We start from the raw sequence: 17,150 nt of genomic DNA, 5'->3' as shown, positions 1-17,150 counted from the left end.
TGATCAAGTAGACACACACTTGATCTTGCTTCACAGCTTTGATCAAGTAGACATGCACTCTTGCTTAACAGCTTTAGAGTGACAAATTACAACCACAAATCAGTCCAATTCAATCATCAAAAGATGACTTGAATGGCTTACAAGTCTTAAGACTGAACAAGACACAAACCCTAACTCTCTCTCTATATTTCGCTCAATATTGGTTGTGTACTAAAACAGGTTTTCCAAGTCCCTTTTTATAGAAGCTTTCAGCTGGGCTTGGACATCTTGAAAACCCTAAATCTATTTTCCAATTAAATCTTTTCATAACAGCTGGTTAGATCTCCTTGGAAAATAAGTAAATCAAGTTGTAATCCATGATTGAATGCGCCTGCAAATCAGATCTTCAATCATACATAGATTGCCATTAATTATGCAATCACAAAACACCAGACATTCACACTGAATGTTCTGTGTATAGGACGTCATGACATCGGGTATGACATCCTGGAAAAATCCTGCATAATTCCATAATTCCTTTTATAATTTCCAGCAGGTACTTAAACATCAAATGTCATGACATCGTGTATGACATCCTGATACAATCCTGCATAATTATGTTTTTCCATTTCAACTCTGGCAGGTACACATTATCAGAAGCCATGACATTGTGTATGACATTCTGAAACAATCCTACATGATCATGTTCTTGAACTCCAACAGGTACATAGGATATCTTATGTTAAGACATCTCACATAACATCTTGTGAACTCTCTTTGTTTTACCAAAATTGCTTCCAACACTTAGAACCAACACAAAGCAATACAGTTCTTCGGACCAAGCTCCTTCCTTCCCTTCCTATGGATCTTGCGCCAAGCGCGAACCATCCTGCCCTTCAAGCCTTGGGGATCTTTACCCTTCTAAAAGAATACACCCTCTAACAAAATGTTATTAGGTTTATCCTTTAAGGGGAACCCAAGCTGACGACGTGCCAAAATAGGGTTGTAGTTAATCCCACCACATGTACCAAGAAGAGGCACATTGGAGAATTCACCACAAGAGTTGATAATCTGCACACCATCATATACACGGTTGTATCAAAAGATATCATCATTAGTGAGAGACATAAGTCTCATGGAACACCGTAGACATCCTTTGTTCTCCTTGAAGGCGACAGTCTGCGGCAAGTGCGAAATACACCACTTGTACAGCAGAGGAAAACAACACACAATGGTACCGCCACTCTTTGCATTCCTCATATGCAAAGAGAAATAAGTGTCACCCAACAGAGTCGGAACGGGATTAAGAGTAGAGAAGATCCTAATAGAGTTCACATCCACAAACTTGTCGATGTTGGGGAATAACACTATGCCATAGATGAGAAATACAAATATGGCCTCAAAGGTGTCCTCACTCATGGCCTTCCCATATAAAATAGCTTGAGCAATGAGGAACTCAGAAGGGAGACCTTGAATTCCACCTTTGGTAGTCATATGAGGACCAACCAGTGTTTCATCTATATGCAACATATCAGCTATCTCTTAAGAAGTAGGAACCCTCTCTAAGCCACTAAACGGCAACTGGTCCAGGATAGGTATACCCACAAGATAGGCATACTCCTCAAACGTAGGCAAAAGTTGGAAATCCGGAAATGTGAAGCAACGGTACAAGGGATCATAGAACTGCACCAATACACTCATCAATCCTTCGTCCACCTGAGTAGCCAGAATAGATAGAAGCTTTCCATGACGAGCCTTAAAATCCAAGGGGTCTAATACATAGGATGTCAAATTCCTTAGCTCTTTCAAGTCGGGTTGTCTGAAACTGTACTTCTTCGTATTCCTTCTTTGTCTTTCCATGTCTGAAAATTTGCAAATAGACCTCTTAAGTTCCTTGAAAATTTTCTCATTATTGATGATATGGATGCAAATGGGTGCATGAATGCATGGATGCAACAATCACACTCAAGGATTAAGCAAAGCACACCACACAAAGGTCATGGGATGGATCAAGTCATCCTTAATATCAATCATCCATTTTGGTGGATTATGGTTTACACCTTATCAACACCCAAGTTCCATTGATATTGAGGATACAAGAACGGATCAACCATGAATCAAGGGTTTGTTGCAAGTCACGAGCATGGAGTCTCAGTTAAGAATCACCCAAAGGGAGTGTACTAGGGTTAAACCGGCCAAACATGTTTTACAAGAGGTTCCCATAGTCATCATCCCATCTTTCGAATATCATCGGATAAACGACTACTCGTATTCCAAAAATATTCTCAAGAAAGACTCTTATGAGTGTAGTATTACGTAACAATCGTATCAAATCTTACACTTGAACGACCTTCGCACTACGTCCTAAAAAATAGGCCAAGATGGGCTTGGTAAACTAAGGTCCTTGGCTTCTAAAGTCTATATTGGAAAGAGTAATGTCTAACCACGACTACTCGTGTGACATTATTGATCCCAACATGACCTCCACCAAGTGAATGGGCTTGCAAGTCAACTTGCTAAGGAATAACTCCACACAAGTCAACAAGACTATGCCATTCTCCTATCCTAAGTGCACTCGAGTTCGGGTATAGAACTCATCTTATAAAGATCACCAAGCATACAAGGAATTAATATTCAAGCAATTCAATCATTACATACAATACAGTAATCCCAAATTGCACAAAAAATATGTCACAAAATAATATACAATACAATACAACAAATATGAAAAGTAGGCAAAACCCACTAGGCAAATTTCCCCAGCAGAGTCGCCACTTTTCTGTAGCGGGGTATTCGTTACCATTAGACATATTGACTAAATCCAAGGTAAACCGTACAAGTCGAGTCGCCACCGCACTTCTATTTATCCAAAGGAATGGTTAGAAAGCGAACAAAAACCTAATAGTTTTATCGAATTAAAAACTAGTAAAAAAGTCAGAGATCGGGGTAAGGGGGTTGGTTATGCAATGGGAAGGTTTTAAGCACCCAAAACATCCTAGGTACTCCTAGGGAGCCCTTTTCACACTTATTGTAAGGTTGGTATTTTGTGAAAATTTGTTTGTGCAAACATGATTGAAGAGATCAGAAGAGAATATACAAGTTATTTACAATTTGTGTTTGGATGGATAAACCCATTGCCTACGTACCATCTTAAAAAAGATTAGGATCAAAACCTCGTAGTTCGGGGTAAAAATCTCAAAACAAGTTGGTGAATTGATTGCTCCAAAAGCCTTAAGGTCTTTTGTTATCCAAGGGAGAAAACTCAACCTAAAACCACAAATCCACCATGTGAGGATAGCTTCAACATGCTAGTGAGGGGTTAACCCTATAATAAGCATGGAAGACTCATTGTCCATCACTAAGGACATAGGTGAGTATTATATCTACCTCAAGGATAACTCAAACCTAATAGCTAAAGGTTGTGAAAAGTTTTTGATAAGAAGTGGCCATTGAAACCACAAAACATTTGAATGAGTTATATTTACCAAAAAAAAGTATTTACAAAATATGGTCAAAGTTGACTTAAAGATTCAATTCAAAATAAGTGTTATGAAAAGAAAGTTTTAAAATCAAAAGCATAATGCTTGAAAAGAAGTGTTAATGTTTGCACAAAAGTTTTGGCTTGGCTTAGAGTGGAGGGAAGAAGAAGAATTACTAAAGTCCTAATCATACAAGAGATGAAGGGTAAGAACCAAGACCACAAATGGTTCCTCTCTTGAGATCATATTGATGATCCAAGTAGCTCCCATCCTTTGGAATAAGAAAGCAAATAAGTGTATACTCAAGCAATCAAGCAAGCAAGCAAAGCTCTTAGGAATCTTCCAATGGCTCTTGTATCTTTCCTTTAGATGAACATGACAATGGTTCTTCAATTTGGCTCAAATAGGATTCCCTAGCACAAAAGCACACACATCAAAAAGTTCCCTGAAGTAAATCAAGAATGGACAAGAGTGAGTTTAGAGATTTGGTCCTTCTAATCCATCTTCAACATTTAGGCCTTTTTACTCCATTTTGCATAGGAAATATCCTAGAATCTAAGTCCATTTGTCCATTTTTGCATTTGGTCCACAACAAGCAAAACAAAACACAAGCACAATAATATATACACAATTATGTGCTCAAGTGAGCAAAAGGCAAAATGCAAAATGCATTTACATAAACATGTGCTCAAGTGAGCAAAGGGCAAAAGCAAATGAATAATATGTACAAGAATGGTAAATTGCATAAATGTAAAGAGCAACAATTAAATGGTAATGGTTAATGGTTAGTGTTAGAGTTATTGTGCCATAAGGCAATTTAACGCTATGTTAAGCAATCGTAATTGGACTTATGTAGAAGTCACAACTATCTGAGGCCGGTCAATAATAATGTAGGCAACAACACAAGTTAGAGATCTTGATTAGTGAATCAAACTCCTACAACTTGCCATGCCAAAAAGAAGATGAGAAATGATCTTGTATTGATTTAGGTTCTTTGCTTGATTAGGAAGCAACCTATCCTTAATGCAAAGCCATTCACTTGATCCATGATCAAGATGAATTAGATTTGAATCAAGGAAGGTTAGACCTCCCATACATCAAGGCTAACCACCAATCTTTAACTCATTGATCAAAAAAGAAAAAGAAGAAGAAGAAGAAGAAGAAGAAGAAGAAGATGAATATTAAAGTACATTAATGGAAATGGAATGAAATAATCAATAAGTATTGACCAAAGATAGAGAAAATCAAGGTCAAACAATAGTAAACAGAAGCACAATGAAGATTAGAAGTCAAGAAACAAAAAAAATATTTTTTTGTATTTTTCAAAATTAAAATAAAACTTGAATTAAAATAATAAAGAAAGGTCAAACTTCAAACTCACTTCAAATCAACTTTGAAAAGTCCAAGTGAGTTATCCTAAGTTCAACAAGGTCAAACAAAGTTTTGACAAAAAATTTCAGCATTTTTAGAAGTCAGAAACTATTTTTAATCAATTAAAAATGCATAAAAATAACCTAATTGAATTAAAATCTCAAATAAATCTCAAATCAATTAATAAATTGATGAGAATATTTTTCATAAATCTATCATCATTCAAAGAGGTTGGAAAAATATTTTTGTATTTTTTGAATATCAAACATTATTTTAAAATATATAAAAATAAGCAGAAAAGAGAAAATTCCTAAAAAATATCAAATGATAAAATAAAAAATATTAAAAATCATTTTTAGAATCTAGAAATTAAAAGAAGAAAAATGCAATTGGTCTCACATTTTTTGGACCAATAATGAAGAAGATATGAATTTTTAAAATGAAATGGAATTAAAAGAAATAAAAGAAAATAAAATCAGAATTTAAAAAATAACAAAAAGCGTGGATCGTCTGATCTGATTTCATTAATTGACGTGGATCATCACGTGGCCAGGAAGCGTGCGCTCACCATACACACGAGTCAAAGCATCACACACATCCAATAAATAAGTCATAACATTGAGTGGCCTGGATTAAATCTAGAAAAGCAAATGGATGGTTCAGATCCAAATGCCACGATCTAGGTACCAATCAAAAGCTGGGGTGATGTACATCACCCCTGTGCCAACCAAATCCATTCTAGGTTTCTATATTAAGAGAAATCAGAGGTTGAATTTCTGTGGTGTTCAACTGAACTTATTGGATTTTGAAAATTCGAAGCTCAAATCAACTGCCTCTATGGAGAGGACTTCAGATCACACAACAACAGCCAGGAACAAGCAACATATGAGCAGATTCGATGTGCCAACCAAATCCATTCTAGGTTTCTATATTAAGAGAAATCAGAGGTTGAATTTCTGTGGTGTTCAACTGAACTTATTGGATTTTGAAAATTCGAAGCTCAAATCAACTGCCTCTATGGAGAGGACTTCAGATCACACAACAACAACCAGGAACAAGCAACATATGAGCAGATTCGAAGAAAATAAAAATTGAAGTAAACCTCTGATTTGCAGAGTTTGAAGGCACAATATCTTGAAGTTGATGCTTGCAGTTTGTTCTTTGGGTCAAAGTGAAGAAGGCTAAGGAACTTTAGATCTGAAAATCAATTGATGAAATTGAATTTTAGATCTGAAAATTATGAATGAAAATGGTGAGTTCCTTTGGAGTGTGGTTGAGGGATCAATTGTGCAACATTTAGGGCGCCTTCAGGTTGCTGAAATGAGGAGCATTGGCCTTGTATTATAGCAAAAGCATGGCTGAAATGCATGACCAAAGTGTTGCATGGATGGAAAGGGCCTCCATGCATGGGCCTGTACAGGCGCACGGAGGGCCCAATTTCACTTGGATTTGCAAGATGATGCTAACTGGAATCAAATTGGTCGTGCAGATTGTGCATAATCATCTCATGTAATGCAAATTTAAATGGTTTCCAAAATTGTACCAATATGTTCATGTCTTCGAAAATGCCATGTCCATAATTGAAACACAACCTTATGAGTAATGGTTAGACAGCTTTTTGTATGAGGATCATTTTTTATGTTGATCAAAACTTCATGTGAGACTTGGAAATTGGTTAAAAGTGATCATGAAGTGTAGGGTGCAAAAAATGTACATGTGAGAATTTCAAAAATGGCCAAACTTCAAGCCCTTCTGTTTAAATGATGAAAGCTCCAAATGACAAAATCTACAACATCAAAGTTGTAGATCTTTTCAATAAAATCAATTTGGACTTAAATTTTGCATCATATGGATTTTTTATGAAGAAGTTATGGGCACTTGAAGTTGGACTTTTTCATATTTCAATGCTTTTGGTCCAAAGTGACCTATAATGTTTTGCATTATCACATGTATTTATTTTAGGATTTTGAAAATTTTTTCAACATAACATTTGAAGTAGACATCGTAATCTTTCCAATGCATTTGATCCCACCTCAAAATCATGAAATATGAAGGAGTTATGTTCTTGGGAAGTTGACCCAAAATTAGGGTTTCAGTCAAAATGACCTATAATGTCTTGGAATGGATGATGACCTTCCAAGATTCAAAATCAATTTTTTATGAACATGAAATTTGTTCATATGGTTCTTAAGAACATTTTTGCTCTTGGGGTCATCTCCATTTGACAAACACATCAAAAGTTAGGTCTCAATGTACTTCAAAATAGTCAGATGAATTTACTGATCAACTTCTCAAGTCCAAAACTCATATCTTGATGAGTTGATGCATGAGGACACTCAAATAAGTTCAAATATGCATGATATGATGAATTAAAGAACTTCCCTTGATTGAATTTGATCATGGGTTAAGGTTGCTTCATGAGCAAGGCATAGTTGATGAATAAATGAATTAGGGTTTCCTTGGGAAACAAGCCTCAAACCCTTTGATTTGATTTGATCAAAATGATGAATTGAGATACTTGGGAGGCATATATGAGGGATTATAGCTTTGGGAACCATTGTCCTGCTTGCTTTCATCTTCAATTGGCCCTATCAATGCACATAGGATCTCTTAGAAGCTTTGGACCTTGTGACTGCTCAAGCTACAAACAAGAGATGTTAGTGACATATTTTTGTGCTTTTTGGTTTGTAAATAAAATGAGAAAAGCAATAATATACAATTCAAGCATGCTTGGTGATCTCAAACCAACTCTCAAGGGATCCTACCCAAAGGTAAGGAGCCAAGATGCTATGATCCTTGAGGTAATGCAAATGCAATGTTGTGATGCCATGAGGGATCTTAAGGTCAAAATTAGGGTCTTACACTTTCTGCAAAGCTTCACGGTGAGCCTCAGAGTTCATCAGCAAAGATAACACAGATATCTTGGAAGGTGTATGCAGTAATTGTTCCACCACATTGTATTCACTTTTCCTGATGAGCTTCAACACCTCATCATCATCACTTTTCGGATTCATGTTATCAGATTGGCCAACCGGTTCAAAAGGGACCTCAACATGAGCCTGCTTTCCTGTTGCGACATCCTCGGTCCTTTTTGCAAATATACGTCCACTCCTTATGACTCTGCTTACATCAGTGACGTTAACAATGGAGGGTAGAGGAACATCCTTTCCATTCTCAGTCATTGTAGCATTGTACATGTAAGGAACAACTTTATCAGATTGGTAGGGAACTGGGCCCGATAAGTTAATGACCAGAGGAGTCACAGAAGTCTTCAGACTGTCATAAGTAATCTGTATAGGCTCAGCGTCGTTGAACTGAGGAACTATGACATTCACTTCGTTGTCACTATTGACCATATTGACTTGATTATAATCTCTATCTCGGTAGGCTTCAATGTAACCTTGGTCCATTTGATCCTGGAGATCCGTTACAACAGTTAGGCATCCTTGAGAGTTCCTAGAACAAACCCTACAAGAGGCATAGTTATGTGGAGGCACAAAACCATTCTTTCTATATCTGGCGTGTTTCTTTACTAAGTTCTCTCCCAATAATCGTACATCATAGATCTAGAAACTTCCCGAGCAACCATATACCATGTTAACTGAGGCTGAACCATGTTGCGGTAGAGGATTAACTTGAACATTGGGGTTTACATCCTTAAATGAAAGGATACCACTCTTGACGAGCCTCTAAACATCTGACTTTAGACCAAAACATTTTTCAATGCTATGTCCTGGTGCCCCTTGATGGTAAGCACAAAATTGATCTGCCTTGTACCAATAGGGAATGTCCTTTGGCACAGGTGGTGGAGACCTTGTTTGGACATGATTTTTAGCTAGCAGTGCAGGAAACAATTCTGCATAGGACATTGGGATAGGATCAAACTGTGGCCTTTTTTCAATACGATTTTGATTGTTGAATTGAGAGCGAGCCTGTTGTGGAGGCTGTTGATATTGTTGATTTGATGGTTGTTGCTGAACATGTTGTTGTTGCTGATGCTGTTGAGGATAATGTTGTTGATGTTGATGCGAGAACTGTGGCTGATAAATTGGCGCTACCATTGGTGGACTAATGATTGGTGAAACGGATGCAACATGTTGATACTTTCTTCTTTGTCTGCCATATGAAACGACACTAACATCTGATTCTTTCTTTTTGGAGAAATTATTGGCGAATTTCTTAACATGACTAGAAGCGCCAGCTTCCTTAGTCAAACGTCCCTCTCGGACTGCTTCCTCAAGTCGCATGCCCATGTTTACCATCTCGGTGAAATCACTAGGTGCACTGGCGATCATGTGGTCATAGTAGAATGAACTCAGATTTTTCAAAAATATTTTATTCATCTCTTTCTCTTCAAGTGAAGGGAAAATTTGTGCAGCAATTTCATGCCACCTTTGAGCATATTCCTTGAAACTCTCTTTGTCTTTCTGAGACATGGCCTGGAGTTGATCTCTGTCTGGAGCCATATCTACATTATAGTTGTATTGACGAACAAAAGCTTCACCAAGGTCGTTGAAAGTACGAATCTTCGCACCGTCCAAGCCCATGTACCACTTAAGAGCGGTACCAGTTAAACTGTCTTAAAAGTAGTGGATCAGAAGCTGATGGTTGTTAGTCTGAGTGGACATCTTCCTAGCATACATAACCAAATGACCTTGAGGACATGCATTTCCTTTGTATTTCTCGAAGTCTGGTACTTTGAATTTAGGCTGAATTTGAACATTAGGAACCATGCAGAGTTCGGAAGCGGTCTTGCCAAAAATATCCTTACCTCGAAGAGCGTTGATTTCCCTTTGCATTTTTAAGAGCTGATCTTGAAATCCCTCTAACCTTTCATCTACTCCCACAACTTCGCTTGGAGCAGCGTGAAAAATGTTTTCTTCATTATAAGGAGTTGTATGCACCACATGAGGAGGTACAGACATCACAGCAGTTACTACTGGAGCTTCAACGTTTTGAGGATGGTATCCTATTGGCATATAACCGTGAGGCATGCCCCAAGGGAAACCAGGTGGCATGTGATATTGTTGATCGTTGACGGCCGCCACTAGAATGGGCGTCGAGACGTTCTCAGAGATTGTTGTTCGTTGCAATGGATCTTGAGAATTGTTCGATGACTGATTCTGAGTAGCCACCAAAGTGTCCATCATAGCAGTAAGCATTTCCAAACTGTCTTTCAAGGTGATTACTTCCTCTCTGAGCTCTTGGTTTTCTTGTTCAAGTTGACTCATCCTTCTCCGACGACTGGCTCGAGTATTGTACTGGTGGTTCAGTTTGACTATTGAAGGGAGAAGACACGTGTAAGTTTCTTGAAATGCAGGAACTTGTGCTTGAATGATGCATGATATGCATATGTAAAAGATGAGTTTTAATTTTTAAGAAACTCAATAATTTATTGCAAATATTATAGAGACAAATTTTGGTATAAGCTGAACAAAAACCTTTTTTATTAAACAATTGAGGGATTACAAAGGATGAAATACAATTTCAACGATCCTAAACAATACAAGAGGAAAATAGCTAAGTCTATGAGTCCTAAGGAATCCCATATGTAGAAGGTCCTGCTGCTGTCTGATGCTTCCTTTTCTGCCTCTTTAGTTGAGCATTCTCGATCATAAGCTTGTCGACGATTCCCTTCCAAGCACTTGAGGTGGGAGGTATGTTGGAGTACTCATGAAATGGCTGGACTTTAGAGAAAAGTAAACCTTCTTATTCCTCCTGTTTCTTCATAGCTTATTGTTCCAAAATCTCAATCAAATCATCTTTCTCTTTTAGCTGCTGCTCCATCTTCATCTTCTTATCACTGGTGGATGATGATGGTGGAATCCAATACCTCAGGTATACTACAGAAGAGTGTCGCATTACGCGAAAAACCGGCGGGAAAAAGAAACAGAGCCGCCACCGTGCGTTATTTATCCCAAAGGAGGGAAAGGAAACGCTCGAAGTAAACCTGGAAAGGAAATGGTCTTGCGACTAGAGATTGATAGGATCGGGAGTCGGTTATGCGAAGGGAAGGTATTAGCACCCCTACGCATCCATCGTACTCGACGGGATCCACGCTCAGAAAGAATAAAAGAAAGGTTGCTAAAGAACTGCTCAAAACACTGCACAAGACTAGGATAAAAACACAAACGAAAGACGGAAGAAGCGGATACGGGGAATGTGCTCGCTAGGATATCGCATCCTATGCATACGTATCTTCTCTAACCAGAGAAGAATCAGAGCACTCGTAGCTCGACTAACGCACGCCAAACAAAACACAAACAGGAAACCGACTGCCAATCGCTGGACTTATGTCAGACTCCACACAACCAGGCAAACACAGGAAACCGACTGCCAATCGCTGGACTTACGTCAGACTCCAAACAAACACACACACAAACTGGAAACTGAATGCCAATCGTTGGACTTACATCAGACTCCAACCAGAAAAGGATGACAAACACACACAAAAAATAAAAGAAAGTGCCCGGAGAGATCAGCTCAATATCCTTCCTACGTACCTCATCTAGTATGAGGATCAAGGCGACGTAGTTCCCCTACACAGGGAAAGAACTTCTAACCTAACCAGAGACTAGGGAGATAACAAGCTACTAGGGAGACTACGACTCGAGCCTAGAAGTTGTCATGCATACGATCCCTATGTTGAAGTCTCTATCCTAACTTGCACAGGAAGCAAGCTAGCCTAAACAGCACAAAAGCAAACACAAGCACAAGAGAGTAAGCACACACACTATATGCAAACAAGTGGCTCATACAAGGCTAGGCTTTAGTCAAGGGGTCAAATCAATCTCGACAAACAAGCCAACTGGAATGGGGTGTTTTGAGCTCTTAACCCTAACATTAAGAGTTAGGGTGAAGCAGATGAAATGGAGATGAGGGTTATGCCTCATAGCTCTTATCCCTGGCCTGGGAGAGCTTGAATAAAATAGAAAGTGTGGGAGTTCAGAATGAAGGAACTCTTCTCCACATGACTGACACAACAAGATCTTGGGTTCTTATTCACAATGCATCAACACATGGTGTGAGCAAAGTGAATGACACAACTGACTAGCAGGGGATGGATTGCACATCCCTTTTATCTGCCAATTGCCTCTTAAGAGGACTTTACCTGCTTGGCACAAACTTAAACAACCACAAACATTGCCTCTTAAGGAGGGCTTCAGACAGGTGTCTGCCAACATAACATGACAGGTCTTCCAGACTACATGAAGATCAAGGAATTATACCTCAGTGGTATGCCAACCACAAGCAAGCAAAGCAAATTTCAAATGAACTTAAAGCAACTTAGGTACCTGTGGAAACAGCTAAACCAATCAGTACAATACTCAGACAACAGTCAACAGTCAATGTCAAACAGACAACCCAATATGCAACACATAAGCCATAAACACAAGTGAATTGTCCTCAAAGCCTACAAAGCAAGCAAATGTTAGCCAACAACAACAAATGATCAAGCTCAAATGAAGGAGCAACATCAATCATGGAGATGCATTCTTGAACCTGAAACTCACAACTCAAATGGTAAGTCCAAACCACTAGGTCAAAGCCTAGGGTCAAAAGGGGATAAAAAAAAAACAAAACAGAACTTGATATTCTACATGGATCATATTTAATCAATCAAGAACAAGTCCTAAAAAGGACCAAACCAAAATCAATAAGCAAGTTCATGTAGTAGGCAAGAGAAGTCAAAGACCAATTCAAGGCATCCAAATGATCATCATGAATGAAAATTCCCAATCAAAACAGAAATGATTCAAATAATTCTGGAAAAGTTCATGAGTATTCAACACATCCAAAACAACCATCATACAAAAAATCAGAAGCATTAGAGATCATTTGATATGGAAATTAAATTGCACAAGTTGATCAACCAAATGTGTGACACAAATTGTCACACCATGCAAACATGTCCATAAAACAGAATTGGCAAATGAGAAAAATACCAAACCAAGACTAAAACATCCATTAACATGTCTAGAATCATCATGTAAAATTTCATGCAATTTGGATTAAAATCAAGCATTTCATGATGAGATGAGCAAGGCAAGGTCACATATGCACCTATGTTCAAAGAATCTAAGACCAACAGAAATCCAGCCATGCACAACTTCAAAATTCATCATCATAAAAAACTAGACAAACAGAGGATCATTTTGCAAAAAATTGGGAGTGATTTGAGTCATTTTTCAATTTGTTATGGATTTTTGAAGTTAGCATAAAAAATGAAAAATCAAAAATAAGCAAAGCATGGCAAATGGAGGGAAAAGTGAAAATGAAGAAAACATTTGAAAACAATGCGCTCGGCAGGGATCGAACCCTATACATTTTCAAATTGAGCGTGCCAAGGTGAAACGACACCGTTTCACCTGCAAACCCTAGCATTGCCCAGATTGGACGCTAGTCCGTCACTAACATGCAAAAAACCGACGCTAACATGAATCTTCATCTTCTTCATGATGAAGATGATGAATGTTCATACGCCAATTTCCAGATTTCCCAGAAATGTCCAGAATTCAACAAAAATTATATCATTAGCAAGATCTTTCAATGGTGAGCAAGGATCAACCAACAACTAAGCCTAAATCCACATAACAAAAGAGAATCGAGCAAAAACATTCTTGAATGCAAAACTTAAATCACTCATAACTCAGTGAATAATGCTCCATTTTTCATGAAATTTCTACCAGAATCATCAGCAAACAAAGATCTACACAACTATACACATGGATTTGAGAATTGTGAAGGTCGAAAAACTCACCTCTTGAAGAGCAGGTTATGGATTCGCACGATTCAGCACTTGCAACTATCCATATCAGTTCCAGAATGCTTGTAGGGATGATTGATGAAGAATTGGAAGCTTACAAACATGTAGATCCAACTCAATTCGAAATTGCCATGAACACCTTCAAGCTTTGGTATGCACGATTTTGAGCAGAAAATCACCAATGACACGTTCAATCTCACTCAAAACTTCACCAGGATCAAGAATTATGCAAGAGAAATGAGTCTTATGCATGGAATCTTGAAGTTCTTTGTGAGAGAAAATTTTGATCAAAACCCCAATTCTAGATCTGAAACTGTGTCTTCTCTTCAATTCAGTTGTGATTAAGCTTATATATGCCTTGCTAATTAATCTGAGATCAAACTTAAGCCATGGTTAATTGAGATTAAGAGAATACAGGGTGCATGCACAAATTTGCATTTTCACCTCATGCATGAGATGCACACGTGAACAGTACACACCAAGGCCCAAATTCACTCAAAATTACTCCATGCACACATTGGAAATGGAATTACATGCATGTGATCAACCAATTTTGATTTTGGCAAATTTCCTTCAAAAACTTCATGAATAAGCAAGTGATCATATATTCCAATTTCATGCAATGTGATGAGGTATTTGGAAACTTCATGTCATGAGGAGAATTGTGCAAAAAGGAGCACTCAAATTGGAGTTTTGGTTCAAAAGATATGGCCATTTGAAGTTTCAAGCACACTTTGCCATGATTTGATCATAACTCTTTGACCATTCATCATAAATTCATGATCTTGGACGTTTTGGAAATGGGAGAGAAAGATCTTCAACTTTCATGTTGGATAAAATTTCATTTAAAGCTTCTTTGATGTTGGAAAGTTGAGTTGAAGTTGGTCCAAAAACTTGCCATTTTTGGAAACTTGAAATTACAGGTCATTTTCCATTTTGGGAAACTTTTGATCTGGCTTCAAAATCTTCAAGGTAGATGTTTGACATGATGAATAAACCTCTTTTGGACATGAATGAAGTGTCTCAAACCATTTCTCCACCTCCTAGCCCTCAGTTGACTTGCAGTTGACTTTTATGGGCCTCAGATGACTTGGACATGTACTTGATGACTTTGAGCCTTCAACACTTGGCCAAATTGCATCAAAATGAACTTTGGGTCATGTAAGCTCTCTAGAACAACCATAGGGCATTTTTCTCATGAAAATGCTTGCTCTCTTGCACAGATGAATTCTCCTGATGCCCATGCCAGTTGAATGTGATGCAATGTTAATGAAATGTTAGTGTAATGTCAATGACCTAAAAATGAAATGAGTGAACAAATGGGAGGTGCAAATTTGAGGTGCTACAAAGAGAAGTACTGATGATTGCACATTAAAAAAACACCATAAGCACAATATAAGCATTGTTTTGAAATTTCCAAACTAGAGAAATTAATGAAGAGTGCTGGTGGAGAAATAGTTCAAGTTCAAGGAGGATAACAATAATGGTTTAGAAACAATTAAAATGGTTATCACGGCGGAAAATTCAGAATCTTCTGGTTACAATTTGCAGCAGAATCATAATCATTCAGGTTTCATTCAATCAAGTATTGATAGTGATGCTATCGCGTTTTTCCGACGAGTTCTGTTCGCGATTCGATGAATTTTCAAAGCTACTCTTCTGATATAATCTCAAGAACAAACAGCTCAACACAGGATCTTGGTCTTTCTCTTCATTCATTCCAAGACAATTCAGGTGGTTATGATTTGCTTGGGCATACAAAAGATCAAATTAAGACGACTGAACAAGTCAATGCCGCACTTGCTGCATGCAACAACTTGAAACTTGATGGCCTTGTCATCATTGGAGGTATGACATCAAACACGGATGCTGCTTAGCCTGTAGAGACTTTTGTTGTTGCAAAATGTCCAACCAAGGTGGTTGGTGCTCCTGTGACTTCAAATGGAGATCCTAAAAACCAATTTGTGGAAATAAATGTTGGTTTTGATACAATTTGTAAGGTGAGTACTCAACTCATCAGTATTGTTTGCACCGACGCTCTCTCCGCAGAGAAATATTATTATTTCATTCGTCTGATGGGACACAAGACATCACATGTTGCTTTGGAATGCACTCTTCAGTCCTATCCAAACATGGTAATTCTCGGGGAGGAGGTTGCTCAATCAAAGCTTACCCTTTTTGAAATTTCACAGAAGATTTCTGATGCAGTTTAGGCTAGAGCAGAGCAAGATAAATATCACGGAGTAATCCTCCTTCTAGAAGGTCTAATTGAGAGCATTCCTGAAATCTATGCACTCATAAAGGAAATTCACGGTTTGCTCCGACAAGGTGTTGCTGCGAATAAGATATTTGTTCAGCTTTCACCATGGGCTTCTGCTTTATTCAAATTTCCACCACCATTTATCAGGAGACAGCTGCTCCTTTACACTGAATCTGATGGCTCAGCACAGTTGTCTCAGATTGAGACCGAGAAGCTTCTAGCATACCTTGTGGAAGCAGAGATAAACAATTTTCAGAAAGAAGGCACGTACAAGGGAAATAAATTCAATGTCATTTGCCACTTTTTCGGATATCAAGCTCGAGGATCTCTTCCATCAAATTTTGACAGTGATTATGCATATGTTGTTTTGAAGGGATACATGGCAACCGTAACTAACTTGAAGAATCCTGTAAACAAGTGGAAATGCAGTGCCGCTCCAATTTCATCTATGATGACAATGAAGCGTTGGTCTCCAAATCCCGGAGCTACATCAATTGGAAAACCTGATCAATCCAATTATTCAAATAGTAGAAGTAATTCAGTACACTCTGAAATAAAGGAACAACACCGAAATACAAAATTAATGAATGTTCTTTTAAGAGTACACAGGGAAATAAGCCCAAGCTAGCAGCATGTGCTGCAAAGTTATCATCTCCGTATCCTGATTACGCGATAGGTTGTGGAGTTGTCTTTCATTTGATTGCATCTTCCCTTGTTCTTTTGGCCAGGTCATGAGCGTGTTAAATTATAGCCAGCCAAATAGAATAAACATCCCAGTAAATCAATTGCTACCTTCTCATGGAAAGAAAGCATTTGAAGCCAAGGCTCTGGAAACCGTAACAAACGCAACCAGCACCCTGTGAATAATAAACCAAATCGTACAACAGTCATGCCCAATTCAATAATTGCACGCATTAAATCAGATGATGATGCAGACGATGCTCACCTTGAACTGCACTATGTTGAATCGGCGTTTGTGGAAACAAGATTACCAAAGAGGAAGCTCTACTGAATGCCTTGAATGATGGCCATCCTAGAAGAATAGGAACCATTTTGACATCAAGCTCTCCTATAATAACAGTTGCGCTTGGATCTGGAGTACTGTCATTGGCATGGGCTATAGCACAATTGGGTTGGATTATCGGTCATACGTTCAAAACATTCTTGGTAGGGACAAAATTGTGCTTCTCATCAGACGTTATCCATGGAACTCAGTTTGCTAGAATGTGCTTTCAACCCTTGTGCTCACAAACCCGGCGTGACATATGTCCTGCAAGTATCAGCAACAATTGAA

The 17,150-nt window shown here is 38.2% G+C and overlaps 1 pseudogene; it reads left to right on the top strand.

Annotated features, from left to right (window-relative positions):
* Positions 1 to 15,233: 15,233 nt before the first annotated feature.
* Positions 15,234 to 16,484, top strand: LOC127122731 (pyrophosphate--fructose 6-phosphate 1-phosphotransferase subunit alpha-like; annotated as a pseudogene).
* The last annotated feature ends 666 nt before the right edge of the window (positions 16,485 to 17,150 follow it).

The sequence above is a fragment of the Lathyrus oleraceus genome, chromosome 2, assembly GCF_024323335.1.
Source record: "Lathyrus oleraceus cultivar Zhongwan6 chromosome 2, CAAS_Psat_ZW6_1.0, whole genome shotgun sequence".
NCBI classification, from domain to species: domain Eukaryota; kingdom Viridiplantae; phylum Streptophyta; class Magnoliopsida; order Fabales; family Fabaceae; genus Lathyrus; species Lathyrus oleraceus.
The sequence above is the reverse complement of the archived record's forward strand: the minus strand, read 5'-3'. Positions and strand labels throughout refer to the sequence as shown.